At 39.7% G+C, this 22984-nt stretch overlaps 1 long non-coding RNA gene across 1 annotated transcript; it reads left to right on the top strand.

The window, feature by feature from the left end:
* Nucleotides 1–309: 309 nt before the first annotated feature.
* LOC137764818 (uncharacterized) lies at nucleotides 310–19427 on the top strand. Its single transcript, XR_011074070.1, has 3 exons — nucleotides 310–469; nucleotides 9717–9779; nucleotides 19146–19427. It is a non-coding gene; the product is annotated as an uncharacterized lncRNA (long non-coding RNA).
* Nucleotides 19428–22984: the final 3557 nt, after the last annotated feature.

Below are 22984 nucleotides of genomic sequence, written 5' to 3'. Positions count from 1 at the left end.
TCAACCAACACGTCATGGTCTCAAACATAAAAATGCTCTGTGTGGGCGGCCATAAAATGTTTTCTCTGTAATTATTAACAACTATGGCCTGAAAATTATTTTGAGTTCATTCCAATGTAAATAGTAAGACAGGACGAGTAAGCACTTTTCTTTAACTGCATGACCTTTAAGGAAGAAAGCATAAAGATTTGCTTAGGGCTTCCCTGGTGGCGCAGTGGTTGAGAATCTGCCTGCCAATGCAGGGCACACGGGTTCGAGCCCTGGTCTGGGAAGATCCCACATGCCGCGGAGCAGCTGGGCCCGTGAGCCACAATTACTGAGCCTGCGCGTCTGGAGCCTGTGCTCCGCAACAAGAGAAGCCGCGATAGTGAGAGGCCCGCGCACCGCGATGAAGAGTGGCCCCCGCTCGCCGCAACTGGAGAAAGCCCTCGCACAGAAACGAAGACTCAACACAGTCATAAATAAATAAGTAAGTAAGTAAATAAATAAATAAAAAAATAAATAAAAAAGATTTGCTTAAAGTAGCCATGGAACTAGTTCCATCAAATTCACGTGACTGGGTACACTCCAGCCCTCTGATGAAGACAGCAGAGAACGAGCCCTAGGCCGGGGGTACATGAGGATTTGAACCATGTTTCATTGCCGCTTCTTTCCTTCCCTGAAACTAGCTGACTTCTCTGTTTGGGGCATTTGGTAACATACACACTTCCTGTGGAAACAGCCAGGCAAAAACAAAGGCAGACTAAGCTCTCCCCATGCTCTTAATCTTGAGCCTCACAAGTATTTTATTTGCCAAAGTCACACCACATATCAACTCTCTTCACATTTCCCAGTCTACAGTTTTCTAAACCTTTCTATCACAGGCTAGAGGAGGACAAAAATGAATCTCTCTATAACTTCCTCTCCCTTTTTCTGCTTAAGAAATTCTGATAAGAAGAAATTAGGAAATAGAGATGAGTCTCATTCACTTTTCAGCTATTCACTGAGTACCTCCAGTGGGTCAGGTGCTCTGCTAGGTACAGGAGACACAAAGATAATAAGACATGGATCTTGCCCTCGGGTACTCTCAGCCTGGTACAGAGACACATGAATACTACTCATTGTACTACAGTGTAACAAATGTAATGAAAGAGGTAAGCAAGGGATTAAAGGGGCTCATCAAGAAAACATTCAAGGCAGATCAAGAAAACATTCATGAAAGAGTATTTTGAGTTGAGTCAAGATGGAAGAACAGGACTTTGCCAGAGAAAAGGGCATAATGGCAGATGTAACAACACGATAAACACAGGGAGGTATGAAAGGACCTGCCAAATTTGAGTATCTGCTAAAAGTTTGTTATTGATGGAATAAGGGTACAATAGAATGGAGTAGGATTGGGGAAATGAGGCCAGAAAAGGGGGCAGAGGCTAAATTATGAAGGGTTTTATATGCCATGATAGAAACATTTTAACTCTATCCAGAAGGTCATAGATACCCATTGAAAGGTATTAATCCAGGGAGTGAATAACTAGATTTAAACTCTAGAAAGGTCATCCTCAGCAGGGTGGAGGTGGAGACAGGATTGGATGGGGTGGAGAGTCGAGATAGGATTTCCAGTGAGAAAGTCACTGTGTTGGTTCATGTGAGTTATGATGGGAACCAGAACTAGAGGACTGGCAATGGGAATGGAGGAGAGGAGGCATATTTGAGAAGTATTTAAGATTAGCCAACTAATTAAATGTGTAGATGAGGGCAAGGGAGAAGTAATGGAAGATGAACACCGGACTGGGGGCTTTGGCTCCTGGGTAGGTGGTGGTAAAATTAGCTGAAGTAGAAACATGGAAGGACATTAAGGGGAAGATTTGTTTGAATTTATTTTTAAATTATTTATTTATTTATTTATTTATTTATATTTTTATTGTGTTAAGAACACTTAGAATGAGATCCATCTCTTAACAATTTTTTTCAGTGTAAAATACAGTATCGTTGACACTATATGTACAATGCTGTACAGCAGATCTCTGGAACTTAAATCATCTTGCTTAAATGAAACTTTATGCTTGTGGAATAGTAATTCCCCATCTTCTCCTCTCTCTAGTCCCTGGAAACCACCATTTCACTCTTTCAGTCTATGAATTTTACTATTTTAGATCTTTCATAAGTGGAATCATGCAGTTTGTGAAATTAGAATCTCAAAGAGGTATTAGCACTCCCCTGTTCACTGCAGCACTATTCACGATAGCCAAGATGTGGAAACACCCTAAATGTCTATCCACAGATGAATAGATTTTTTAAAATGTGGCATATACATACAATGGAATTTTATCCAGCCTTTAAAAAGAAAGAAATTCTGCTATATGTGGCAATGTGGATGAATATTGAGGACATTATGTTAAGGGAAATAAGCTACTGTGAACTTCTCACAGGACACTAAGCTGATGCTGTCCAATAAGTCCTTAGATATACATATGAATCTTCAGCTGAAGTAGAGAAATATCTGAAGAAAATCAAGACAAATCATAAAGTTAAGAAGGCAACCAAAAAATTGTACATGACATTCTCTGCCTCTAGAAGTCAGATTTGCTTAGGAAATCAAGTAGGAACTAAAGTAGTTTAAGAAACATGTTTTCATTTTATTGTCAAAACAGGAACAGAGGAAGACTGGAAACAAAATTGAGGAAGACACTGTATGTTATACATGAAAGTTAAGAGTGTAAATCCTGAGTTCTCATCACAAGGAGAAATATTTTTTTCTTTTTCTTTTCTTTTGTAGTTATTTGAGACGATGAGTATTCACTAAGCTGACTGTGATAATCATTTCATGATGTATATAAGCCAAATCATTATGCTCTACACCTTAAAAATACAGTACTGTATGTCAATTATATCTCAATAAAACTGGAAGGAAAACAATTTGAGGAAGATAGGCTGATTAACCTGGAGGATGAGAAAGATTTCCTAAGACGAAAGACTGAGATCCTAGTGGACACCTTGACAGATTTAAATGAAGGCTAATACGCCAGGAGAGACTAGTATGAGAAAGGGTGCTCCATGTCTAACTGCTCTTTCGGAGGGTTTTAGAAAGGGAGAAGATGGGTCGACTGCTATCAGATCAGAAATTGTGTCCTCCTGTAACAGCTCTGAGAGGGCAGAAAACTATTGAGAGGCATCTCCTTAAAGTCACAGAGACTGAAAATCAATTGGGGAACTTTAACTATTTAGAGAAGTGTACACAGTGGTTACAGAATATCTGGATGGGTATGATGGGGGAAGATAAGGAAGATCAGCGTAAGATGCTCAGGGCATTACTGGGTAACAAAGCAGAAACAATGAATAAGCAGAAACTCTGGGCATGTATGAAGTAGAAAAAAAGATATTAGGGTTAGAGGTAACATAGTTGGTCGGTAGTGGCAAGAGCAGTACAAGCAGTCGACAAGGAGCTGAGTCACCATGATGATGGGCTCAATATTTCACACTGAGGAAGCCACAAAATAACCCAGTCCCCAAGAGTGTTTCACCTCCATGTGGACCACTTACAGGGCATTCCTCTTTCCATGAAATTTCTATTACATTATTTCTACAAATATATTTACAATAACTCCCTCAGTACCTGGGGGTAGTCTGAGATCATACTGTTCTCTCTTTTTCTGGCAGCCAAAACTGCATAAGATACCGCTCCAACTTTTTTGTTTTTTTTTTTTAAACAACAACTTTTTTTTTTTTTTTTTAAATATTTCAGCTTACTTTTTTTTTTTTTAAACTTTGGGTTTATTTTATTTATTTATTTATTTATTTATTTATGGCTGTGTTGGATCTTCATTTCTGTGCGAGGGCTTTCTCTAGTTGTGGCAAGTGGGGGCCACTCTTCATAGCGGTGCGCGGGCCTCTCACTATCGCGGCCTCTCTTGTTGCGGAGCACAGGCTCCAGACGCGCAGGCTCAGTAGCTGTGGCTCACGGGCCTAGTCGCTCCGCGGCATGTGGGATCTTCCCAGACCAGGGCTCGAACCCGTGTCCCCTGCATTGGCAGGCAGATTCTCAACCACTGCGCCACCAGGGAGGCCCCCGCTCCAACTTTTTTAAGCAGTTAACTACACACTTCTTTTAGTGTGACAGCCAGAAATGAGTGAAATAGGTCATAATGTCCACCAAGAAGTCAAGAGAAATGATCACCCTCTGCACTCTGAACACCATCTCCTTTTGCTGGCAGCCTCATTGCACTGCTCATTATGACTTTGCTGTCTCAATTCTTTTATTATTTATTTATTCATGAAACATACATTTATGGAACGTCTATCATCTACCAAGGACTCTATACAAGAGGAACTGGAGGATGTTAAAGAGAGTAAAAACAAACACAGTCCCCTGCCTTCATGTAGTTTAGCATCCAATGGGGGAGACAGGCACTGAGCCAATAATCACACTCATGAAAGCATCATCCATCACACGTGAGGGAGGAGGGGGCCCAGGACCACTCATGCTCCCCGTAAGACTGCCTTCCCTTGTCTTCAATCCCTCCAGTGGCACGAAAGAAGAGGGTGCACCACAGCTCCCTCCCAAGAGAGGCTTATAATCCCTCTACCACTATCTACACTTTATCCCAGTTTCCTACAGTTAGCACAAAATGTCCCGGTCTCTCAGGAGATCCCACAAACCCAAACCCCCTAACTCCTTAAGGCTCTGACTTCAGCCCCACCCTGACTCCTACTCCTCAAACTCTTCTGCTCTCCCCTGAAGAATACCCAGTCCAATATCAATTAAAATCCCCCCAATAAATACATAAATAAAAATAAAATCCCCAAAGTCCTCAAAATTTCCATGAATGTTCCTATCACCTTTGTGTTCCACCTCAAATCTCCCGCTCCCTTGAGGAATCTGCTTTCCCTGCAGTCGTCTCTGGTAGTGGCTCTTCTATCTCCCTGGGCCTGGAGGGGGGAAATGTGTCCTCCTTGCTCCTCTTCTAAATCTTTTTCTTTCTCTCATTCCTAACCCCTCCCCCCTCCCCCCCCCCCCCCAGGCTCCCGCTTTGAAACTCGTGTCATCAGACTATACAACCTATTACTTTCCTTATAGGAGCCTTTGGCTCACCTGCCCCTCTTTCTTCTCACCTTTAAAATTCTTCCAACACCTTCACCCCACCCCGTTCTCTTCCCTGGACCTAGTCCAATCAAAGTTTTGGCCCCCACCGCTCCATGGCAACTGCCTTTTTCAAGATCACCAATAACTGCCGCAGTGCTCAATGCAGTGGTCAGTCATAGTCTTCATTTTGTTTTGCTTGTCTTCAATATTTGGCACAGGCTGACCACTACTTTCTTGAAACATTTCTATCACTTGACTTCCAGAACCTTATACATCCTGATTTTCCTTCTACTTCACTGGACCCTCCTTCTTACTGTCTCCAGCTGATCCTTTCTCAACTTCCTCATTCTAAATGCTCGGGTCACCTTGGACATTTCTTCTCTAGTTCACTTGCTCTCTGGATGATATCATCTAATTTTTTGACTTTAAGTGACGTTTACATGCCAAAGACTCACACATTTATATCTATAGTCCAGACCTAGGGTAACCAACTCATCCCAGTTTTCCCAGGACTTTCTTGGTTTTAGCACCAAATGTCCCATGTCCCAGGAACCTCCTCAGTCCCAGGCAAACCAGGATGGCTGGTCACCCCACCCAGACTTCTCCCCCAAACTGTAGATTCATAAATCCAACTACCTACTCTCTAACTCCACTTGGATATGTACTAGGCATCTTAAAGTTGACGTGTCCAGACTGACCCTTAACCTTTCCTCTCAAATCTGCTTCTCTCATAGACTTGCCCATCTCAGTAAATGGTGACTCCATTCTCCTGGTTACTTATGCCATTAACCTTAATGTAATCCTTGATTTTTTTCTTTCTTCTGTAACTCATCTTCAATCTGTCAACATATTCTGTTGGCTTTCCTTCAAATGTATCCAGAATCTGACCACTTTCCTCAATTCTACTTTTATTACCTTGACCAAACCACCATCATATCTTGTCTGGATGAGCACAGACAAGTTTAAAACTGATATCTCTGCTCTACTCTCCAACCCCCATCCACGCAGAGTGTTTATTGCCCAAACAGTAACCAGTGCAATCCTTTGGAAATGTGCCAGATCACGTCCTTTGCTTAAATTGCGTAATTATTCTCCACCCACTCAGACTGAAAGCCAAAGTTCTTACATTGACCTTTCAGGTCCTACTTCACCTGATCCCTCTCTGTCTTCATCTCCTGCTATTTGCATGTCCATTTACTCTCTTCCAAACATGCCGGCCTTATGGTTGCTCTTTAAACACAGCAAACACGCTTCTATCTCAGGGCTTTTGCCCTTACTCTTCCCTCTACCTGGCATAGTCTGCCTTCAGGTATATGCAAGCTTCACCCTCTAGTTCAAATGTTGCCTCATCGGTTCCTCCCTGACTATTTAAAATAGCGTGCACTTGTGCACACACATGCACTTCCTATCTTCTCTCTCTGATGTACTTTTCTCCATAACGCTTAACACCAATGGACATCCTTTATATTTTACTTGTTGATATCTCCTCCATCACTAGATGACGATCCTTAGGAAGGAACTGTTTTATTCACCACTATATCCTCAGCACTTAGAACAGAGCCTCGCACACAATAAATATTCAACAAATATGTGTTATGTAAACAAATGAATGAATTATAAATTGAGATAAGAGCTCCAGAGGGCAGGACTGTAAGGACTATGTAATGTGTAACAAAGGAATCTCAGCCTAGAGAGTTAGGGAGGGCTTCCCTATGGAAACACCCCTCGAATGGAGACCTGAAGGATGAGTAGGTATTAACCAGATGAGGATGAGAAAACAACATTTCAGACAGAAGGAACAACCTATGCAAAGGCTTTGTAGCAGGAGACTTCACAGTGTGTTCAAAGAACTGAAAGAAAACCCATATGCCTGGGGGTACAGAGAACAAGGAGGATATTTCTAAGACTAAGCTGGGCAGGTATACAGGGGCATGGTTTTTATCTGTATGTGAGAGGAATAAAAAGACATTAGAAGAACTTAATCTGGGGGTAGATGTGTATATGACCCAATCATATTTGTGTTATGAAAATATTTACTCAGGCTGTTGTGTTAAATGGGGTGAAGGGGGCCAGAGTAGAAACACTGAGACCAGATGGACCATAGTAATAGTATGGGTGAGAAATGATGGCCCTATAGACTAATAAGGTAGTAGTGGAGATGAATGAGTGACAAATTCTGAGATTCTAGGAGTTAAAATGAACAAAGTCTGGAGAGGAGTTAGAGATGGGGAGGCGGGAGAAAGAGGTATCAATGATGATGCCTAAATTGACTAACAGAAGAGAGAGTAGTAATATTTGCTGATTGGTGGGTACTAGAAGAGGACCTGGCTTGAAGGGGATGGTTTAAGAGTTCCATCTTGGACATGCTAAGTGTGAGGAGCCTTTCAGACATCCAACTCCAAGAGAAATTTGTTGAGCTATTGGACATACAGCACCGGAGCTATGTAGAGATCTGGGCTGGAGAACAGTGTTTGGGGACTATCATTGTAAAGATGGTAATGAAGCCTTGAAATTGATGAGACAGCTGATTTTTTGCATGAGTTCCTACTAAGCCACATCTTTCCACCTCTGTACGCACACAGATAACTTTTCAGATAAAAGCACAATTATAATCTTACTCTTAATTTCACTGTGTTAGAGTCAGATTATTGCTGTCACCTGTTATAGTTTTTTTAAGATTCTCATTCTCGGTTTCTCTCTCCTCTTTCAGCCTTGTATATCCTGCACTACTAATGATAATCAGTAGCAGCAGCAGCAGCATGAATGTTTCTAATCCATTAATAACCACATGGAACCAAACAAAATGTAAATGTTGTTTTTGGTACCCCACTTGGGACCTCCCTCCAGAGAGGCACTAATAGAGGCAAATCCATGTCAGATCAGTCACAGCAACAGTTCAAAGTTCATCCAACTCTTCAACAGCCCATGATGTCTCCCAAGGATAGCATGAGAGAACTTGTAAAATTATTTATGCGTCAGGCAACCTCAGAAACATTACAAGCATACTCTTAAACCTGGTGCTTAAATCCCAGTTCCTTTGTTTGTGACAAGTTTGAGCAAGTTGCTGAAACTCTCTGGGTTATAGTTTCCATTTATAATATACTGATCACAATATCTGTCCCACAGATCTATAGAGAAGATTAAGTGAGGTGATGCATGCAAAACACCTGGCACCTAATATGTACACAAACAGAAGCTTGTTTACTTTTGTGTTATTATTATTACTACCATTTTCCCCAAATCTATGTGCATCTAATTTACTACCAGGTTATATCTTTTTTTTGATAACTTAGTGGGCTCAAGGGAGGATCATAGTCTTATTCCAGCAGATAATAGCAACATAAGAAATCATATTTGTGCAAAGTTGGTCATAAGATGGATGAAAAGAGTCGTCCAAGAATAAACTACCATTGAGGAATATTTTCAAATACAGCATAGGGGATGGAAGGACATTACTGGTTGAGAGTGAAAATCAAACTTAACAAAGTTTCTTTTTGTTCAAATGTTGGAAAGCATAGACACGTACATTTATTATCAATTTAATGCTGAAATAGTTACCACTAGCTAAATGTCTTAGGTACCTAGAAAAATACGGTACTTACAGAAATTTACATTGTAGAAAATATTGAATTTTAATGGAAAATATAACTTATAATGGAATTTTACTGAAATCTGATCTTTTTCTTAGAACGTATGCACTGGGAAAGCCAAAAGGAAGAGTGCAGCTTTTGGAGTCAGAGCTAGGCTGGAAATCTAGCTCCCTACTTACACACTGGGTTGCCATTAGCAAGCTTTGCCATGTGTCTAATCTTCAATTTCCTCATCTACCAAATGTGAAAACGAATGCCAGTGTCATAAGGTTTTTGAGTGCATGAAGTGACTCACCATATGCAAAGTGCTTTATACAAAATAAGCATTTAATAAATGTTAGTTCCACCTTCCTAAACACCGCTAGCTAAGCAAAGGTAAACAATAGGGAAGTAAAAGCCTTATTTTGTTCAAATGAACTGCACTGCACCCAAGCTATTCTAATAATACACTCTACAAGCTTCTTACTACCTTTCATTTTCAGCACTTATCTTCACAAACCTATCTTGGGGATCCCACCATTCATTACAACCAAGAGAAGACAATGAAACAGCATCTATTTTTAAACACTTGCTAAAAGCTCCAGAAAGGAAAATCTATTTCTAATGATTCTGTGTTTAATCCCATGACGCTTGGTAGATGAAAAATGAATCTCATTCTTTGATTGTAACTGTTTTTAGAAGTCACTGAATTTAAATATATATATATATTAATCAATATAATACATGCATGTGATAACAAAGCAAATAGGGCTCATGATGAAAGCAAAAATAGCATTCTCATCCTTCTCTTCTCACCTTCAGTACACACCCTAGAGACAAACTCTTTCGGTTGTTTCGGTTTCTAGTTTTGGTGGTTGCTTCCCTAATTCTAGATATCATGATTTTATCTCTGTTTTGATTCATCCACTTTAGACATAGTATCTAGTGAATCCCATATATGAGAGCTTAAAATTCAGGTCACTTACTCATCTCTATTCCTCTCAATGTATGTTATCATTATTTATAGTTTTTCTATTAGTTATCTTTACATCTTTAATAATATAGTTCAACTCTATTTTTTATTCCAACAGCTTTGGCAGTATCTGTGGCAGCTACATGTCCTAATGGCATAACGTAATGTAAGCTCCAGGAAGGTAAGGAGTTCTGTCTGATGTTTTTCTTTCTGTTTCCCAAGTGCCCAGAACAACACCTACACCCAGTAGGTTCTCAGTAAATATTTGTCAAGTGAATGAATAAATGACTACGCTAATGGTATCAGTGTATTAGCATCCTTACCTTTCCTTCTACACGTCCTTCCTCCCATCAGCTCACTTACTTTTTTACACTGTAAAATTATTAATATTTATATATTGTCCTGTAAACACAGCAAAGCCTTCTACATTTTGTCTATAAGTGACTTAGGGCTACTTGTCTTTGCTTTCCCCAAACGTTGTTCAGTTTATTTAGTGAGGAGGCCCCTACACACCAACTGCCTACGTATTGGTTTGGGGAAGGGCGAATGAAGTACCCACTGGTGGCTGTGGTTTCATCACAGACCTCAAGTGAATCCCTTGGTTTCAACTACAGTTCTCGCTTGCTTGTGGTTGATCCTGAGGCCAGAGACTCTGGGATTCTGAAGAGCAGATCAGCTCTTATCTCCTTATAGCTCCTCATCTATAAAACTAAGGCTCTTCCAGCCTGTTTCATTCACCAAGACATTCCTGTTCATTTTCAGTCTCCCAGAAATTTGTTAAAATCATTTGCTTGGGAACTTCCCTGGTGGCACAGTGGTTAAGAATCCACCTGCCAATGCAGGGGACACGGGTTCGAGCCCTGGTCCGGGAAGATCCCACACGCCACAGAGCAACTAAGCCCGTGTGCCACAACTACTGAGCCTGTGCTCTAGAGCCCGCGAGCCACAACTACTGAAGCCCACGTGCCTAGAGCCCGTGCTCTGCAACAAGAGAAGCCACCGCAATGAGAAGCCCACGCACTGCAACGAAAAGTAGCCCCCCGCTTGTTGCAACTAGAGAAAGCCCGCGCACAGCAACAAAGACCCAACGCAGCCAAAAATAAATTAAAAAAAAAAAAATCATTTGCTTGTTGAATTGGTTCATCCCCACCTTGATTTTCTTTATTGCTAGTGGCTTATTTCTTTTTGTGCTTTTCTACTTTTATTTCAGTAGATGTTAAAATGAAAATGTGTACCTCATTTGTCATCTTAAACCAGAAATGTTACAAGTAATTTCTTAATGTTTTATTTCATTTGTGTGTATGTGAAAGGGATTATAGAATACACATGATTTGTTGTAGGCAACTTCTTTTTGCCTTTCCTGCTCTAAGTGCGACTGCCCACGTGAACAATAACATAGTCAATATGTGATTGTTGAGTCTCTTAACTTTTCTTTCTTATTTTAAATTGAACTCTGAGATTTATGTTAATTCTGTGATTCATCTTTTTAAGCCACGTTAAAATCTTTTTTTTTTTATTTTTACCAAAATGCATTTAAAAATAAGAAAACGCATTTAAAAAAGAATATCCCCTTTCCTCCCACACACACTATGGATGAGGACAAATCCTACCTCAGAGAGGAATGGATAAGAGGAGAAGGGAGGAGGGGCGAATGAGCCACTGTGTCCTGACTTCCTGCTTATGTGGCCATAGAGCCAACGTATTGACTCAGCCAATATTTTCCAAAAGGGGATGAGGCTGGAGAATTCCAGAAAAAGAGGTCCAAAGATCACCTACACTTATCACACTTCCACCTGAAGAAAAGCAATTCTCTTACCAAATGCATTCTTTCATCTAACAAACATTAGTTTGGAAGAAAGGAGTCTCATATTTATTGATCATACCATGTTCTAACTCTTCTACCTGTATTACATTTTTTTCATGGTTACAAGAAACCATGAAAAGGAAATAGGTATTACAGCAGACTCTTGTCATTTGAAGATTTAACATCGGAGGTTTTGGCTATTTGCCAGTAACTCCAAAAGTTTAGGACTTGGCATTTTCCTAAAGGATTCACTTGAAGCTGATGCCCCCTTGGAGGCTAGGTTGCAGAGCAAATGATAAACCAGTGAGTGAGATGGGATTATTGGCGAGCATCTCTATTTCAGTTTGAGTTTGCTTTTCTCGCATCTCTTTCCTATCTGTGTAGCTCTCCAGAAGTGCTCCAGTAGTCTTCTTGCATTTAAGGCTTCCACGTCTCAAGATTATCCCTTGAGTATTTCAAGGGTCTATTATAATCAAGACATAAATTAATGTGACAAAGTTTACCCAGGAAAAAATGGCAAACTGGGACTTGAGGCCATTTTTCTAGACTCTAAAATTCATGCTCTTCCTTAGCTCACCCACTGAGCTTCCTCTAATGCTGGGGACAGAACTGCAGCAATAACTTTTGTCCCCACCAAGTCTGAGGCCCCATAAGGAAGGCCGCACCTCTCCCAGCAGCAAAATGGGCTTCAGGCGGTTTATGGGTCCTGTGAAGTTCAACCTGTCAACAAGGAGGCTTATCTTTTCTTTGTTTGCAGGAAGATACAAAGCTAACTCCCTCCTGAGGACCAACAGAATAAGATGAGCAAACACAAGTCATTCAGTTTAATCAGTCAAATGACCAATTTAATAACAGGTAAAGATGTGTGACCTGAAGAGAATATGTATCTCAATCATGAAAAATTGACAAAGAAGCCAAAATCGAGCTCAGAAACAATGGTCTTAAGTTCTGCCAAATTCAGAGGGAGCCCATGACTTAGGCAGTCCATGGTTCACCAGCTACATGATCAGCTGGCAGAGTTTTCTACAATTCCAATGTTCTCATCCATAATGAGGTGAAACTTAAAGTGTTCCAGTTATTTTTAGCAATCACTAAACCAGTGTCTTTGGGCATGGGAAATATTTTGTCAATGACCAAATCTGCTTCTCTCTCCAAAATATCTCATCAACATGTTTCCTTCAAAACAATTAGCTCTGTTTTAGTAAGAAGAAGTTTGCCCAGAATCTCTTTAAGGAGATTAATGAGATCAATTCTTCCATAAAATTACCAGTGTATAATAGGACCTTAAGTGCCCATCCTCTGACTGAGCCTCCAACAGATATTTATGAGCTTTTCCTACTTTGTGTGGCATACTCTACTTGATATGAATGTTTTGGTTTGTTCTGCTTTGGGGGATTTTTTTTTCTCCAAGAAAAAAGTTCAAAAATAATTTCTTAAAACCAGATAGCGTCTGGGCCCCAGGCAGCTAAGTTAGCTGAGATGCCCCTAAATAAGTATTATAATCATTTAGAAAGTACCTAGGCCAGATAATCAGTGAGATTATTAGTGTTTTCTCCTAAGGAACACAGTACAAAGAAAAAATAAAATCTAATACAATTTGCACAAATAACAACCCAGTACATTCATGAGACACTTAGAATTACAGAGTAACTTCACATCCATTACTTCATTTAGTCCTTATGAGGTTCTTGTGAGATAGATATTATTCTCTTATTTAACAAGTCAAGTAACTTTCCTGAGGTGACACAGATGCTATATGACCAAACCCAACTCCATTTATTATATATATTATTCCTTTACTGAGGACAAACCTGGTGCCCATACTAAGTGAGGTGCTAGGGTTACAACAATGAGTGAGACAGTGTCTTTCTTCACACTGTGTTTGCAGTGTGTGTACACATATTCTCAGTAAAATGTCTAACACTTGCTGGAATGCGCTAGAAAGCAGTCTTTTTACCAGCAGACAAGAAAACTCCAGCCAGGCATGGTTCCAATTCAGCCCACCTGCCCTGCTTCGGCTTTGACCTGGATAGATCATAAATCATGTGAAAAGATGCTCAATCACGGTGCCAATTCTATCTTTGTTCAGATCCATACAAGTTACCAAGAAAGCTTTTCAGCTTTTCAGCAACCTGATTTATCAGATTGTTGTTATGAGGGCAGTTAGCGTCACATTCATTGTGCCAGGTTGCATCAGTGTTCAAGCTCCGCCCTAGGAAAAAGTAAGGGCAACTCTTGAAGTTGCAGTCGCTAAGAGGAAACCATGACCTGAAAGAAGTCACATACAACCACTTATACCAGTTAGATGTGAATAAACTCTTTTTTCTGCTGATATCTAAAATGGAATATAGTAACATGAACTAGTATTCACTCTGATGTCCCCTAAATTCCACTGAAATATTGTCAGAAAATCAATATGTAAAACTTTCAAACTATTGGCCAAAGGCACAGATAGCGGTCTGATTAGTGGAGAGTTACGCCAGCAGGACACGTAAAACCTTACAAATGACTGTGACCTGTGTCAGCTTCACCCCTCCACCTCTTCCACCTGCCTGCTTCTCTGCACTGAGGCACCCTCCTCTGGTATATTCAGGAACAGGCTCTGTCCCCCTATATCTTTCCTGAACTATATACCCAGGAGTTGCTCCTCCCTACTCTTTCAAGTCCTGGCATCTGGCATGACTCATTTTGCAGCTGGGAATCGTCTAGAACTTTCAGTCAGAGTCCCCTTTGAGGGAGGCTGCCACTCCTTCCCATGGGACCAGCAGACAAGACAGGCCTATCTTGTTTCTGCTCAGCCCACGTGTGTGTCACGGCCCCAGCCCCACAAAGCGGTATGATGTATCAGTCTTATCCAAACTGCCTACATAGCTAAAAGCACTGGGCCAAGAAAGGAGTAATCTAGTTCAAGAGAAATAGTCCAGGAGCAAAGCACCCAGCAATTTTAAGCCCTTATAGCAATTCCTAGATGGACGCTCCCCAAATCCTCACCCGTTGCCCAACCTGCCCCTATCTGGTGTAATCTCTGCACTTTACATAACCTCTACCATGCAAATCGCCACCTTTGGCAAACCCCACTCTTAACCACAGTGTTTACCCTTCCCTCACTGTTCATTACCCCCAAATCATTCCATCCAAAATAAATCCCTGAGGTGTCCCAGCTCGACAGTCCAGAGTGGCATGTGGAAGTCTCCATCATGCAAAGCAATCCAGGGTAGATGTGGACATGTCACCTCCAGGTCCTCCCTGAAAATTTCCCATTAGTGAGAGCTACAGACACTCCCCTTCCTTCAGATATCCAGGAAATAGCTGTTAGCTCAGATACACACATCTCTAAAGGACAAACATTCACTCTCAGAGATGGTATAGCCAGAGTTTAAACAGAAATCACAAAATAGTGGCCACAGACATGTTTTATTTAAGCCTTTACATTAAAAAAATTAATCAGTTTCTGGAGTGGACAGAATAAGCCACTGTCCCCAAGTTGTCCACGTCCTAATCCCCAGAACCTGCGAATATGTTACTTTCCAAAGCAAAAGCGACTTTGCAGATGTGATTAAGTTAAGGATCTTGAGACAGGGAGGTTATCCTGGATTACTCAGATGGACCCAATACGATCACAGTGGTCTATACCAGGGAAAGAGGGAGGCAGAAGCGTCAGAGTCAGAAAGGGAGATGTGATGAAGGAAGCAGAATATCAGTCAGAGAGATATTAGAAGATGCTATGCTGCTGGCTTTGAAGGTGGAAGAAGAGGCCACAAGCAAAGGAAAGCAGGCAGCCTCTAGGAACTAGAAAAGGTGAGGAAATGGATTTTCATCTAGAACTTCTGGAGGGAGCACCGCCTGCCAACACCCTGATTTCAACCCACGGAAACCAATCGCACACTTCCAATCTCCAGGACTGGGAGATCATAAACTCATATCGTTTACACCACTTAGTTTGTGGTCATTTGTTTCAGCAGCAATAGGAAGCTAATACAGTTTCCAACATTTAAAAATCAGAAGTTTTGACATTTAAAACAAATACTTCTTGCCTTTCTTAGAAAATGAAGAAATCTGTCTACGCTTGGCCTACTTTCCATGGCAGAAATCAGCTGAGGAGCAGCTGCCTCTTTTAGAAGGAGAATGGCGTGTATAGTCCGCCATCATCCCTCCCTTCCCTGTGTTCCCAAATGCCGAGGCTAAGAGCCAGCTGTGGATCTTCATCATCAGGTCGCTTTCGTGAGCGATGGCTGGTCTGCTTCAATCAATGCTCAGGCATCACTGTGGTCACACCGTTCTTCCTCTACCTTTTTACTGACTTGAACAATCGCTTAAATGGACAGCCATTCCAAGTTTAAAAACCTGCCAATGGAAGGCTACTGCTTTTATCTTCACCTCTGAAAAACACTGTACAGAGAATTGGAACAAACCAGGGAAAGGAGATATGTGTATCCACAGGCAAGCTGGAAAGAGGAGCAGATCATCATGGTAACACCAGTGAGGCCCCATATCTTCTTGGGTTCAGACAGACTTATTTTGACAATTTTAGTCATGGGTGATTCGTAGTAATTGCACACACACATAAAGATTCTGCAGATTATGATCACTTGAAAGCCCTGGCTTTGTTTAGTTTGAGAGAAAAGGAGTCTAAATTAGATTTTAGAATTTTTGGCCAGTGACGGATATCATGTTTTATAAAATCATATTTTAAATCCAGTGGATGTCAACCAGAACCTAGCTTGTTTTCTCTGGGAAGAAAAGCTTTGGCCACAAACAACTCCTAAAGGTCTTGTAAATAGAAAGGCATAATTCTGAATGTACCTAAAAGGGTACCCAAAGTATCTCTGCCTTGGAAGCACCCACTCAACAACTTGACTCCCAAAAAATGTTTCCACTGTATAGGGAGAATATTTTGCCAAGCCTGGTGCAACCATGATGAGCTTTAAATGTCTAAAGTTATTTTTTAAAAGGCTACTTTATAAAATAGTAGTGGAATTTTTTTGCAATAACACTGAATATCAAGAGTCATCACAAACAGTACCTTTCCAGAAATCAAGATCAGTTCCTCCGTTAAAAACACCTATTCAGAGCCTTCCCTGTGAACGGGTAACTTCATCTGGCTTTGTTTTTGTAACATTTTATAACACCTCTGACGGTTCAACTATGGAAAGGCCAATGATTGTGAACCGGCCAGTTTTATTATTAGGTTGGTTGAAAAGAGTCTGCAGTCCTGAATAGTGGGAACAGTGGAAGAGATTTATTCTCCAAAACTGGCTGTTCCCTCTCAATGTAAACTCTGGTCAAAGAACTGCTGTCTCTGGGAAATGAAGCAGATTTGGAATATGAAGCAGATTTGGAAAATGAAGCAGTTTTAAATTGCTTATGTGAATACATTTTTTTTCCAGAGTGAACTAAGTCACTCTGTTCTCTGTGGTACATGAGATTTCAAAGTACAAGCCCTGAGGAAACACACTGTTGACCTATTTGCTTATGGACCTGTATTAGTTTATTAGAACAGCTGTAACAAAGTACCACAAACTAGGTGGCTTAAGCAACAGAAATTTATTGTCTCACAGTTCTATATCCTAGAAGTCTGAGCTTAAGGCATTGGCAGGGTTGGTTCCTTCTGAGGGCTGTGAAAGAGAATCCATCCCATGCTTCTTTCCTAACTTCTGGTGGTTTGCTGGCAATTTCCATCATTCCTTGGGTTTGGCTGCATCACCCAGATCTCTGCCTTTATCTTTACAGGTATTCTTCCTGTGTGTATTTTTGTCCAAATCTCCCCTTTTATAAGGACCCCAGGCATATTGGATCAGGATCCAGGATCCAGGATCACCCTACTCTAGTATGATCTCATCCTAACTAATTACATCTGCAGTAACCCTATTTCCAAATAAAGTCACATTCTGAGCTACTGCAGGTTAGGATTTTAACATGAATTTTGAGAGAACACAATTCAACCTGTAACAGGACCAAATCCATATTTTATATCAATTGGACCAATCTTTTAGAAAATCATACTAGCAGAAAAAGAAGTTGTAAACTAAGGCTTTTCTCTCACTTTTCTCTTATAAGCCATCCTCTCTGTTCTTGGCATTTGGAGGAAGGATGTATATTTATGAATAAGAGGCCTTCATTGGGGTAAAAGCTACAGAAAATTTTGTTCAATATTTAGATGTTGTAATTAGATTTCATCAGAGACTCATTTCCAACAACTGGAAATGGGTAAATTAGTATTATTAGGCTTTATTTTAAGAGCTAAAATAAACGAATGAGAACATTTTGGATAAGATAGTTAATGTTGTTTCTTAAAATGGAGATAACTTGGCTTGGGGGTGGATTTTTGGTACAAAAACCTGAGAGACTTTCGCCCCACGGTGTAACCTTTGCCATTGTTGGCCTTCCTCCTTAAACCTCCTTGGCTCCCCTGCCTAGCTCTCCAGTTTTGATTCTCTTCCTGCCTTATTCTCACTCTTTGCCATCTTCAGGGTATCACACTTGTCTTTCCAGCCACTAAGTGTAGAATTTTCTCCACATTATACTCCAATCCTGTCCCCTTTCCCTGCTCTATCTTGTGACTGCATTTACTCTTTGGCTCCAGTGATCAATTTTAGGTGCCTGATTCCGAAGCTGGTATTTCTAACCTTGACTTCTCTACCTTGCTACAGACTCACATGTCCAGTTGTTTACACCTGAAACTCAATACCACTAAAACTGAAAGCGTCATATCATCCTCTGCCCTGAGCCATCTTCTCCTCTCCATCACATTGTTCCTGTTAATTTATTATTCTTCTACTCAACCAGGCTTGGAACTTTATGATCATCATATATGTCTGTTCCAATTCTCATACATCCAGTCTTTCTAGAAATCCTGTTGTCTCTACCTCTGATTTGTAAATGATCTTTCTCTGACTTGTCCTAGTTCAAAGCCCTCATTCTTTTTCACCTGAGTGGTTTACATTGCTTCCTGTTATCTCAGACTCTCTCTGCTCCTTTCTAAAGTATACCCTGCTTCCACTTGCAAAAGTTCAGCTGAAAAAAGTAATTGATTCCCCCATTCTCTATAAATCTTAAACTGAGGCCAAAGTTGTAAACTGGCATTTGTGACCACTCTACTATGGGTATACTCTTCTGGTTTCCTTTATTTCCAGCCAATGTTGTACAGGTACCCCCTTCTTTGGCCAAACTAGACTACTTGCTTTTTATTAAAATGGATTTGACAAAAGTGGATTTTTCCAAACAGTGCATTCTTTAAGGCCAAAACTTATTTATTCCATATTCTCCATGAAGTCATTTTCTGATAATCCAACAAGGTCTCTGAGGTCTTAGCATCTTATTTGGAACCTCTATGGTTCCACTTAACACAGCCCTGACAGAGGGATGGACTCATGGTATATGACAAACATTTTAACTGACTTTCTTTCCCAATAGGCCTTGCCTTAGAGTTATGGGCATGTTTGTGTTATCCTGTCTACTAGATTACAAGGTTAAGAAAAGTGAGGATTTTGTTTTATCCATCTCTCTTTGCCCCATATGCCCTTCCAATGTCTTGTTCTGGGCTTTAATTAGACAACTAATTAAAGACTATTAATTTAAACTATAAATGATACTGGAAAATCAACTTGACATACCAAGAAATTGTGTTATAAACTTCCCAACCAATAGATGAGCAGAAGTTTGAAATTATTATTGGACCTAAATATCTGTTTTGTTAAGTTTACATTGATTACTAGATTATATAACCTTATCTTTGAAATACAGGTTTGTGCAACACTCTTAAGAAGTTTCCATGGGCTTCTAATGGCTGAGGACTTAGAGGAGAGGAATGAAGAACAGCAGAAGGAAACTTCATGCACCCATGAGTCCTGTTGAAAGTGAAGGAGAAGAAATGATTCTAAATCCTAACCTCAAGAATGTCCCCATGACAAAATTTTCACTTGTACCTGTTTCTGCTACTCTTTCTTTTTTTTGTTTGTTTCTGCTACTCTTTAGTACAAGATTTCCTGCAAGAGAACAAGGCTTGGTTTTTGTCTCCTAATTACTTAAGTTGAACATTCAATAATAATAAAAGTTGTTCTCCCTTGTATTTCCTCACAGGCTCACAGTAAATCATCCAAGTCTATTTTTTGCTTATCTTGGTGGCTGAGTTCATCTACAGAGGAATGCGAGGCTTTGCTTTCTCCTCCAACATGATATCCTTGGTTTCCCCTGAGCTGGTGTGATATTCAGTGGTAATGATGTTGGAATTTCTAAAAATGGAGAGAAATTTGACACAATGGCAGCTTTCAGATACCTTGCTTGAAAGAAATGCAGTCTAAAAATACAAGTTTACAGATATGGAAAATATTCACCATTTTAATTTATTTGTATAAGAGGCATAGGCATAGCTTTCCACAGTAAGCTGCTATAGCCCTGGATACTTTAAAATGTAATTCAAGTTGCAAAATCTGACACTTTTTTTCAGAAATGTCTATTAAGTAAAGATTACTGAGAAGCTATTGTATGTAAACAACTGTTTTATAGATCCTATTGCATAAGATTACAAGCCACAACTAGAACCGGTTAGGTAAAAGAACTTGTCTAAGTCTTCCGGAGATTGATACCAGCATTTAGGATAACTGCAGTTTAGAGCAAAGGACAGTCAAAACCAGATCAGTCCTGGGTGCTTGGATTAGCTCAATGTTTCAGAGGCTGAGCTCCATTCCCTACTAACTGCATAGCTTTAGCCAAGATATTTAACCTCTTTAAGCATCAAATTCCCATGTGTGAAATAAGGATAGTAATAGTGTTTCCTTCCTCATAAGTTTACTGTGAGCATTAAGTGAGACTGTATATAAAGTGCCCTCTCTAAAGAAGCTGCTTTAGCTTTTATTATTCATAGCAGTAACTGTCAAATTAAACCGATAATTATGGTTCGTTTTTTTGTTTTTGTTTTTGTTTTTAGGCTGTAAGTTATCTGGACTTCTTTGGCTTTTTAAAAACAGCTTTACTGAGATATAATTCAGATACATTTCACCCATTTAAAGTGTACAATTCAGTGGTTTTTAGTATATTCACAGACTTATGCAACCATTACCACAATCTGATTTTAGAACATTTTTTGTTTTTTGCCTAATAAGCTAGCACGTCTCTTTCTTTTTAATTTTTATACTCTAACTACCTTTTTAGAATTCTTCCTACAGTCCCTGTAAGGCTATGGTTGAATAGTAGAAGGAACCATTTTATTAATGGAACTGCTAGGATTTTTGAAGTTGGAGAGTTGTAAAAATTTAATCAACATGAGGACAATGCTGGATGATGTCTGTGTCCCTGGCTGTCTCATGGGAGATCTAAGATCAGCTAGGCTGGTAGGACAGAGAAAAGCAATGGCCTAACTATTATTTTGTTCAACAGTTAGGTTGTAGGTTGGCATGTAGGTTGGACGCATGCCCTGAGAATGAAATGAGTTCCCTTACGCAAATACACACGATATTGTTGAGGGCTTAGAGAAAGGGAGTATATAATTTTATACCCCTCAGTGGTGTAGAGAGGAGAAATAAAGTGTCACAGGATGGGGGATCATAAATCTCTTTAAAATTCTGAGCTCTGAAGAACAACTCTGGATTAAAATGTGCTTTCAGGTACATTATTTAGGAGAGGAGCACATTGTTGATTATTTCATCACTTGGCTAAATGCAGATTAAATAAAACCAACTATTCATGACTAGGTATTTGAGGGAGAAGGCTCTGCTTAGTGTTAGCTTGAACAGGGCACAGAATGTAAATACCTGAGCAGAAAATTAAACCCTAGTGATGGTATTCCAAGGCCATGCTTCTGAAGTTGAGGTGAGATGGGCTGAACATGAGATTAAATGACGAATGAAGGAAAACGAACCACTTCACAAAATTGCCTAGTTCCTGCTCTGTTCAAAATACCCACAAACACATCAATCCATATTCAAACTCCTTGGTTCATACACACAGATTGAAAGCATATTAGACTTTGGATTTTTTTAAGAGTGAATAGGTTCAGAAGAAGCTGAACATGTATGTTGTTGCCAGACGGCAGAAGTTTCTTGGATTAGCTCAGGCAACAGCTGCATAAATATTTATGTTGGCTGCCTGCCCCATTCCACTTCTTTGCAGGAAAGAGCACATTTTTTTCCAGTTCGGTTTATTGCTTGTATCTTATGTGGGTTGACTGAAGAACATTATTTCTAAAACTAGAAGTGTTCCAAGCATAAATATGACTTCTGGCAGCAAAAGAGTACCAAACAATTTTTCTCCTTTTCTGTCTGGCTATTCCTATTCATCCTTCAAGACTTAGCTCAGAATATTCAGTATCAAAAAATGAAAAGGACCTGTGTGAATAAAACTATAAGTCCTTATTAAATGACACAAAGAACACTTGAATAAATAGAATGATATACCTATTTAATGGAAAGGAAAATTCAAAATTATGAAGAACTCGATTTTTCCTAATTGGATCTATTCTCTATAATGACAGTCAAAATCTCAATAAGCTTGTTAGGAATTCTCAATATGACTCAAGTTCATCTAGAAAAAAAAGAAACGCTAGAAGAATCAGGAATATTCTGAAAAAGAATAAGAGAACTTGTCTACACATAAGGTAAAGCTAGAATTGGTAATGCCCCATGAATTTCTAGACTCTAGTGGGTGTAACAGAATAGTCTAGAAATAATCCCACATAACATGCGAATTTGGTATCCAATAATAGCTACTATTTAGTGAGCTCTTATTATGTGCTATGTATTCTTCTAAACCCTTTAATATACTAATATGCAGTTCTGACAGCTCCAGGAGGTAAGTTCTATTATTACACTCATTTTACATATGAGAAGTCAGGTTCACGCAGTAAGTAAACAGTGAAGCCAGAATTTGGACCCAGGCAGCCTAACTCCAAGACCTATTCTGCTAATCTCTATACTATGCAGTATTTTAAATCAACAAGGGAAAAAGATCATTCAACATAGGCAACTAACAGAAACCCTACTTTACTTTTGATATTACAGCTAATTCTAATTATATATTTTTGTTTGTTTGTTTGTTTGTTTTTGGCCATGCCGCAAGGCTTGTGGGATCTCAGAGTTCCCCGACCAGGGATTGAATCCAGGCCACAGCAGTGAAAGCCCAGAATCCTAACCACTAGGCGACCAGAGAACTCCCTTTATAGCTGATTGGCTAGATGGCTTAAATATTTTAAAATAAAAATATAAAAGTAACAGAGGAAAATTTGGGCTTTTATAAATCTCAATGTGGAGAGGTCTTTTTACAGCCCACACAAAAGTCAAAATCAAAATAGAAAAGATCGATAGAACTGACTCAAATATTTTAAAACCATAATTAAAGTCAAACAAAGAACTGAATTAAGGCGGTCAAAGGTAAAAAAATAATAATAATAATGCCAGCCACAAAGGGTGAGAAAAAAAGAATGTGAATTGAATAAAATGTATATATGACTTTGGAACCTACATGCTTAACACTCTAATATACTGGGAAAAAATTAAGGGGTGGGGGGGGAAAGAGGAGCTTAAAGTTAAACAAAAAAGATGTGAAACAATAATCATAGTATGCATGACAGGCAAACATTAACATTCCTA

This window comes from Eschrichtius robustus, chromosome 5 (assembly GCF_028021215.1).
Source record: "Eschrichtius robustus isolate mEscRob2 chromosome 5, mEscRob2.pri, whole genome shotgun sequence".
In the NCBI taxonomy this organism is placed as follows: Eukaryota; Metazoa; Chordata; class Mammalia; order Artiodactyla; family Eschrichtiidae; genus Eschrichtius; species Eschrichtius robustus.
This window is presented reverse-complemented; position numbering and strand designations above follow the sequence as displayed.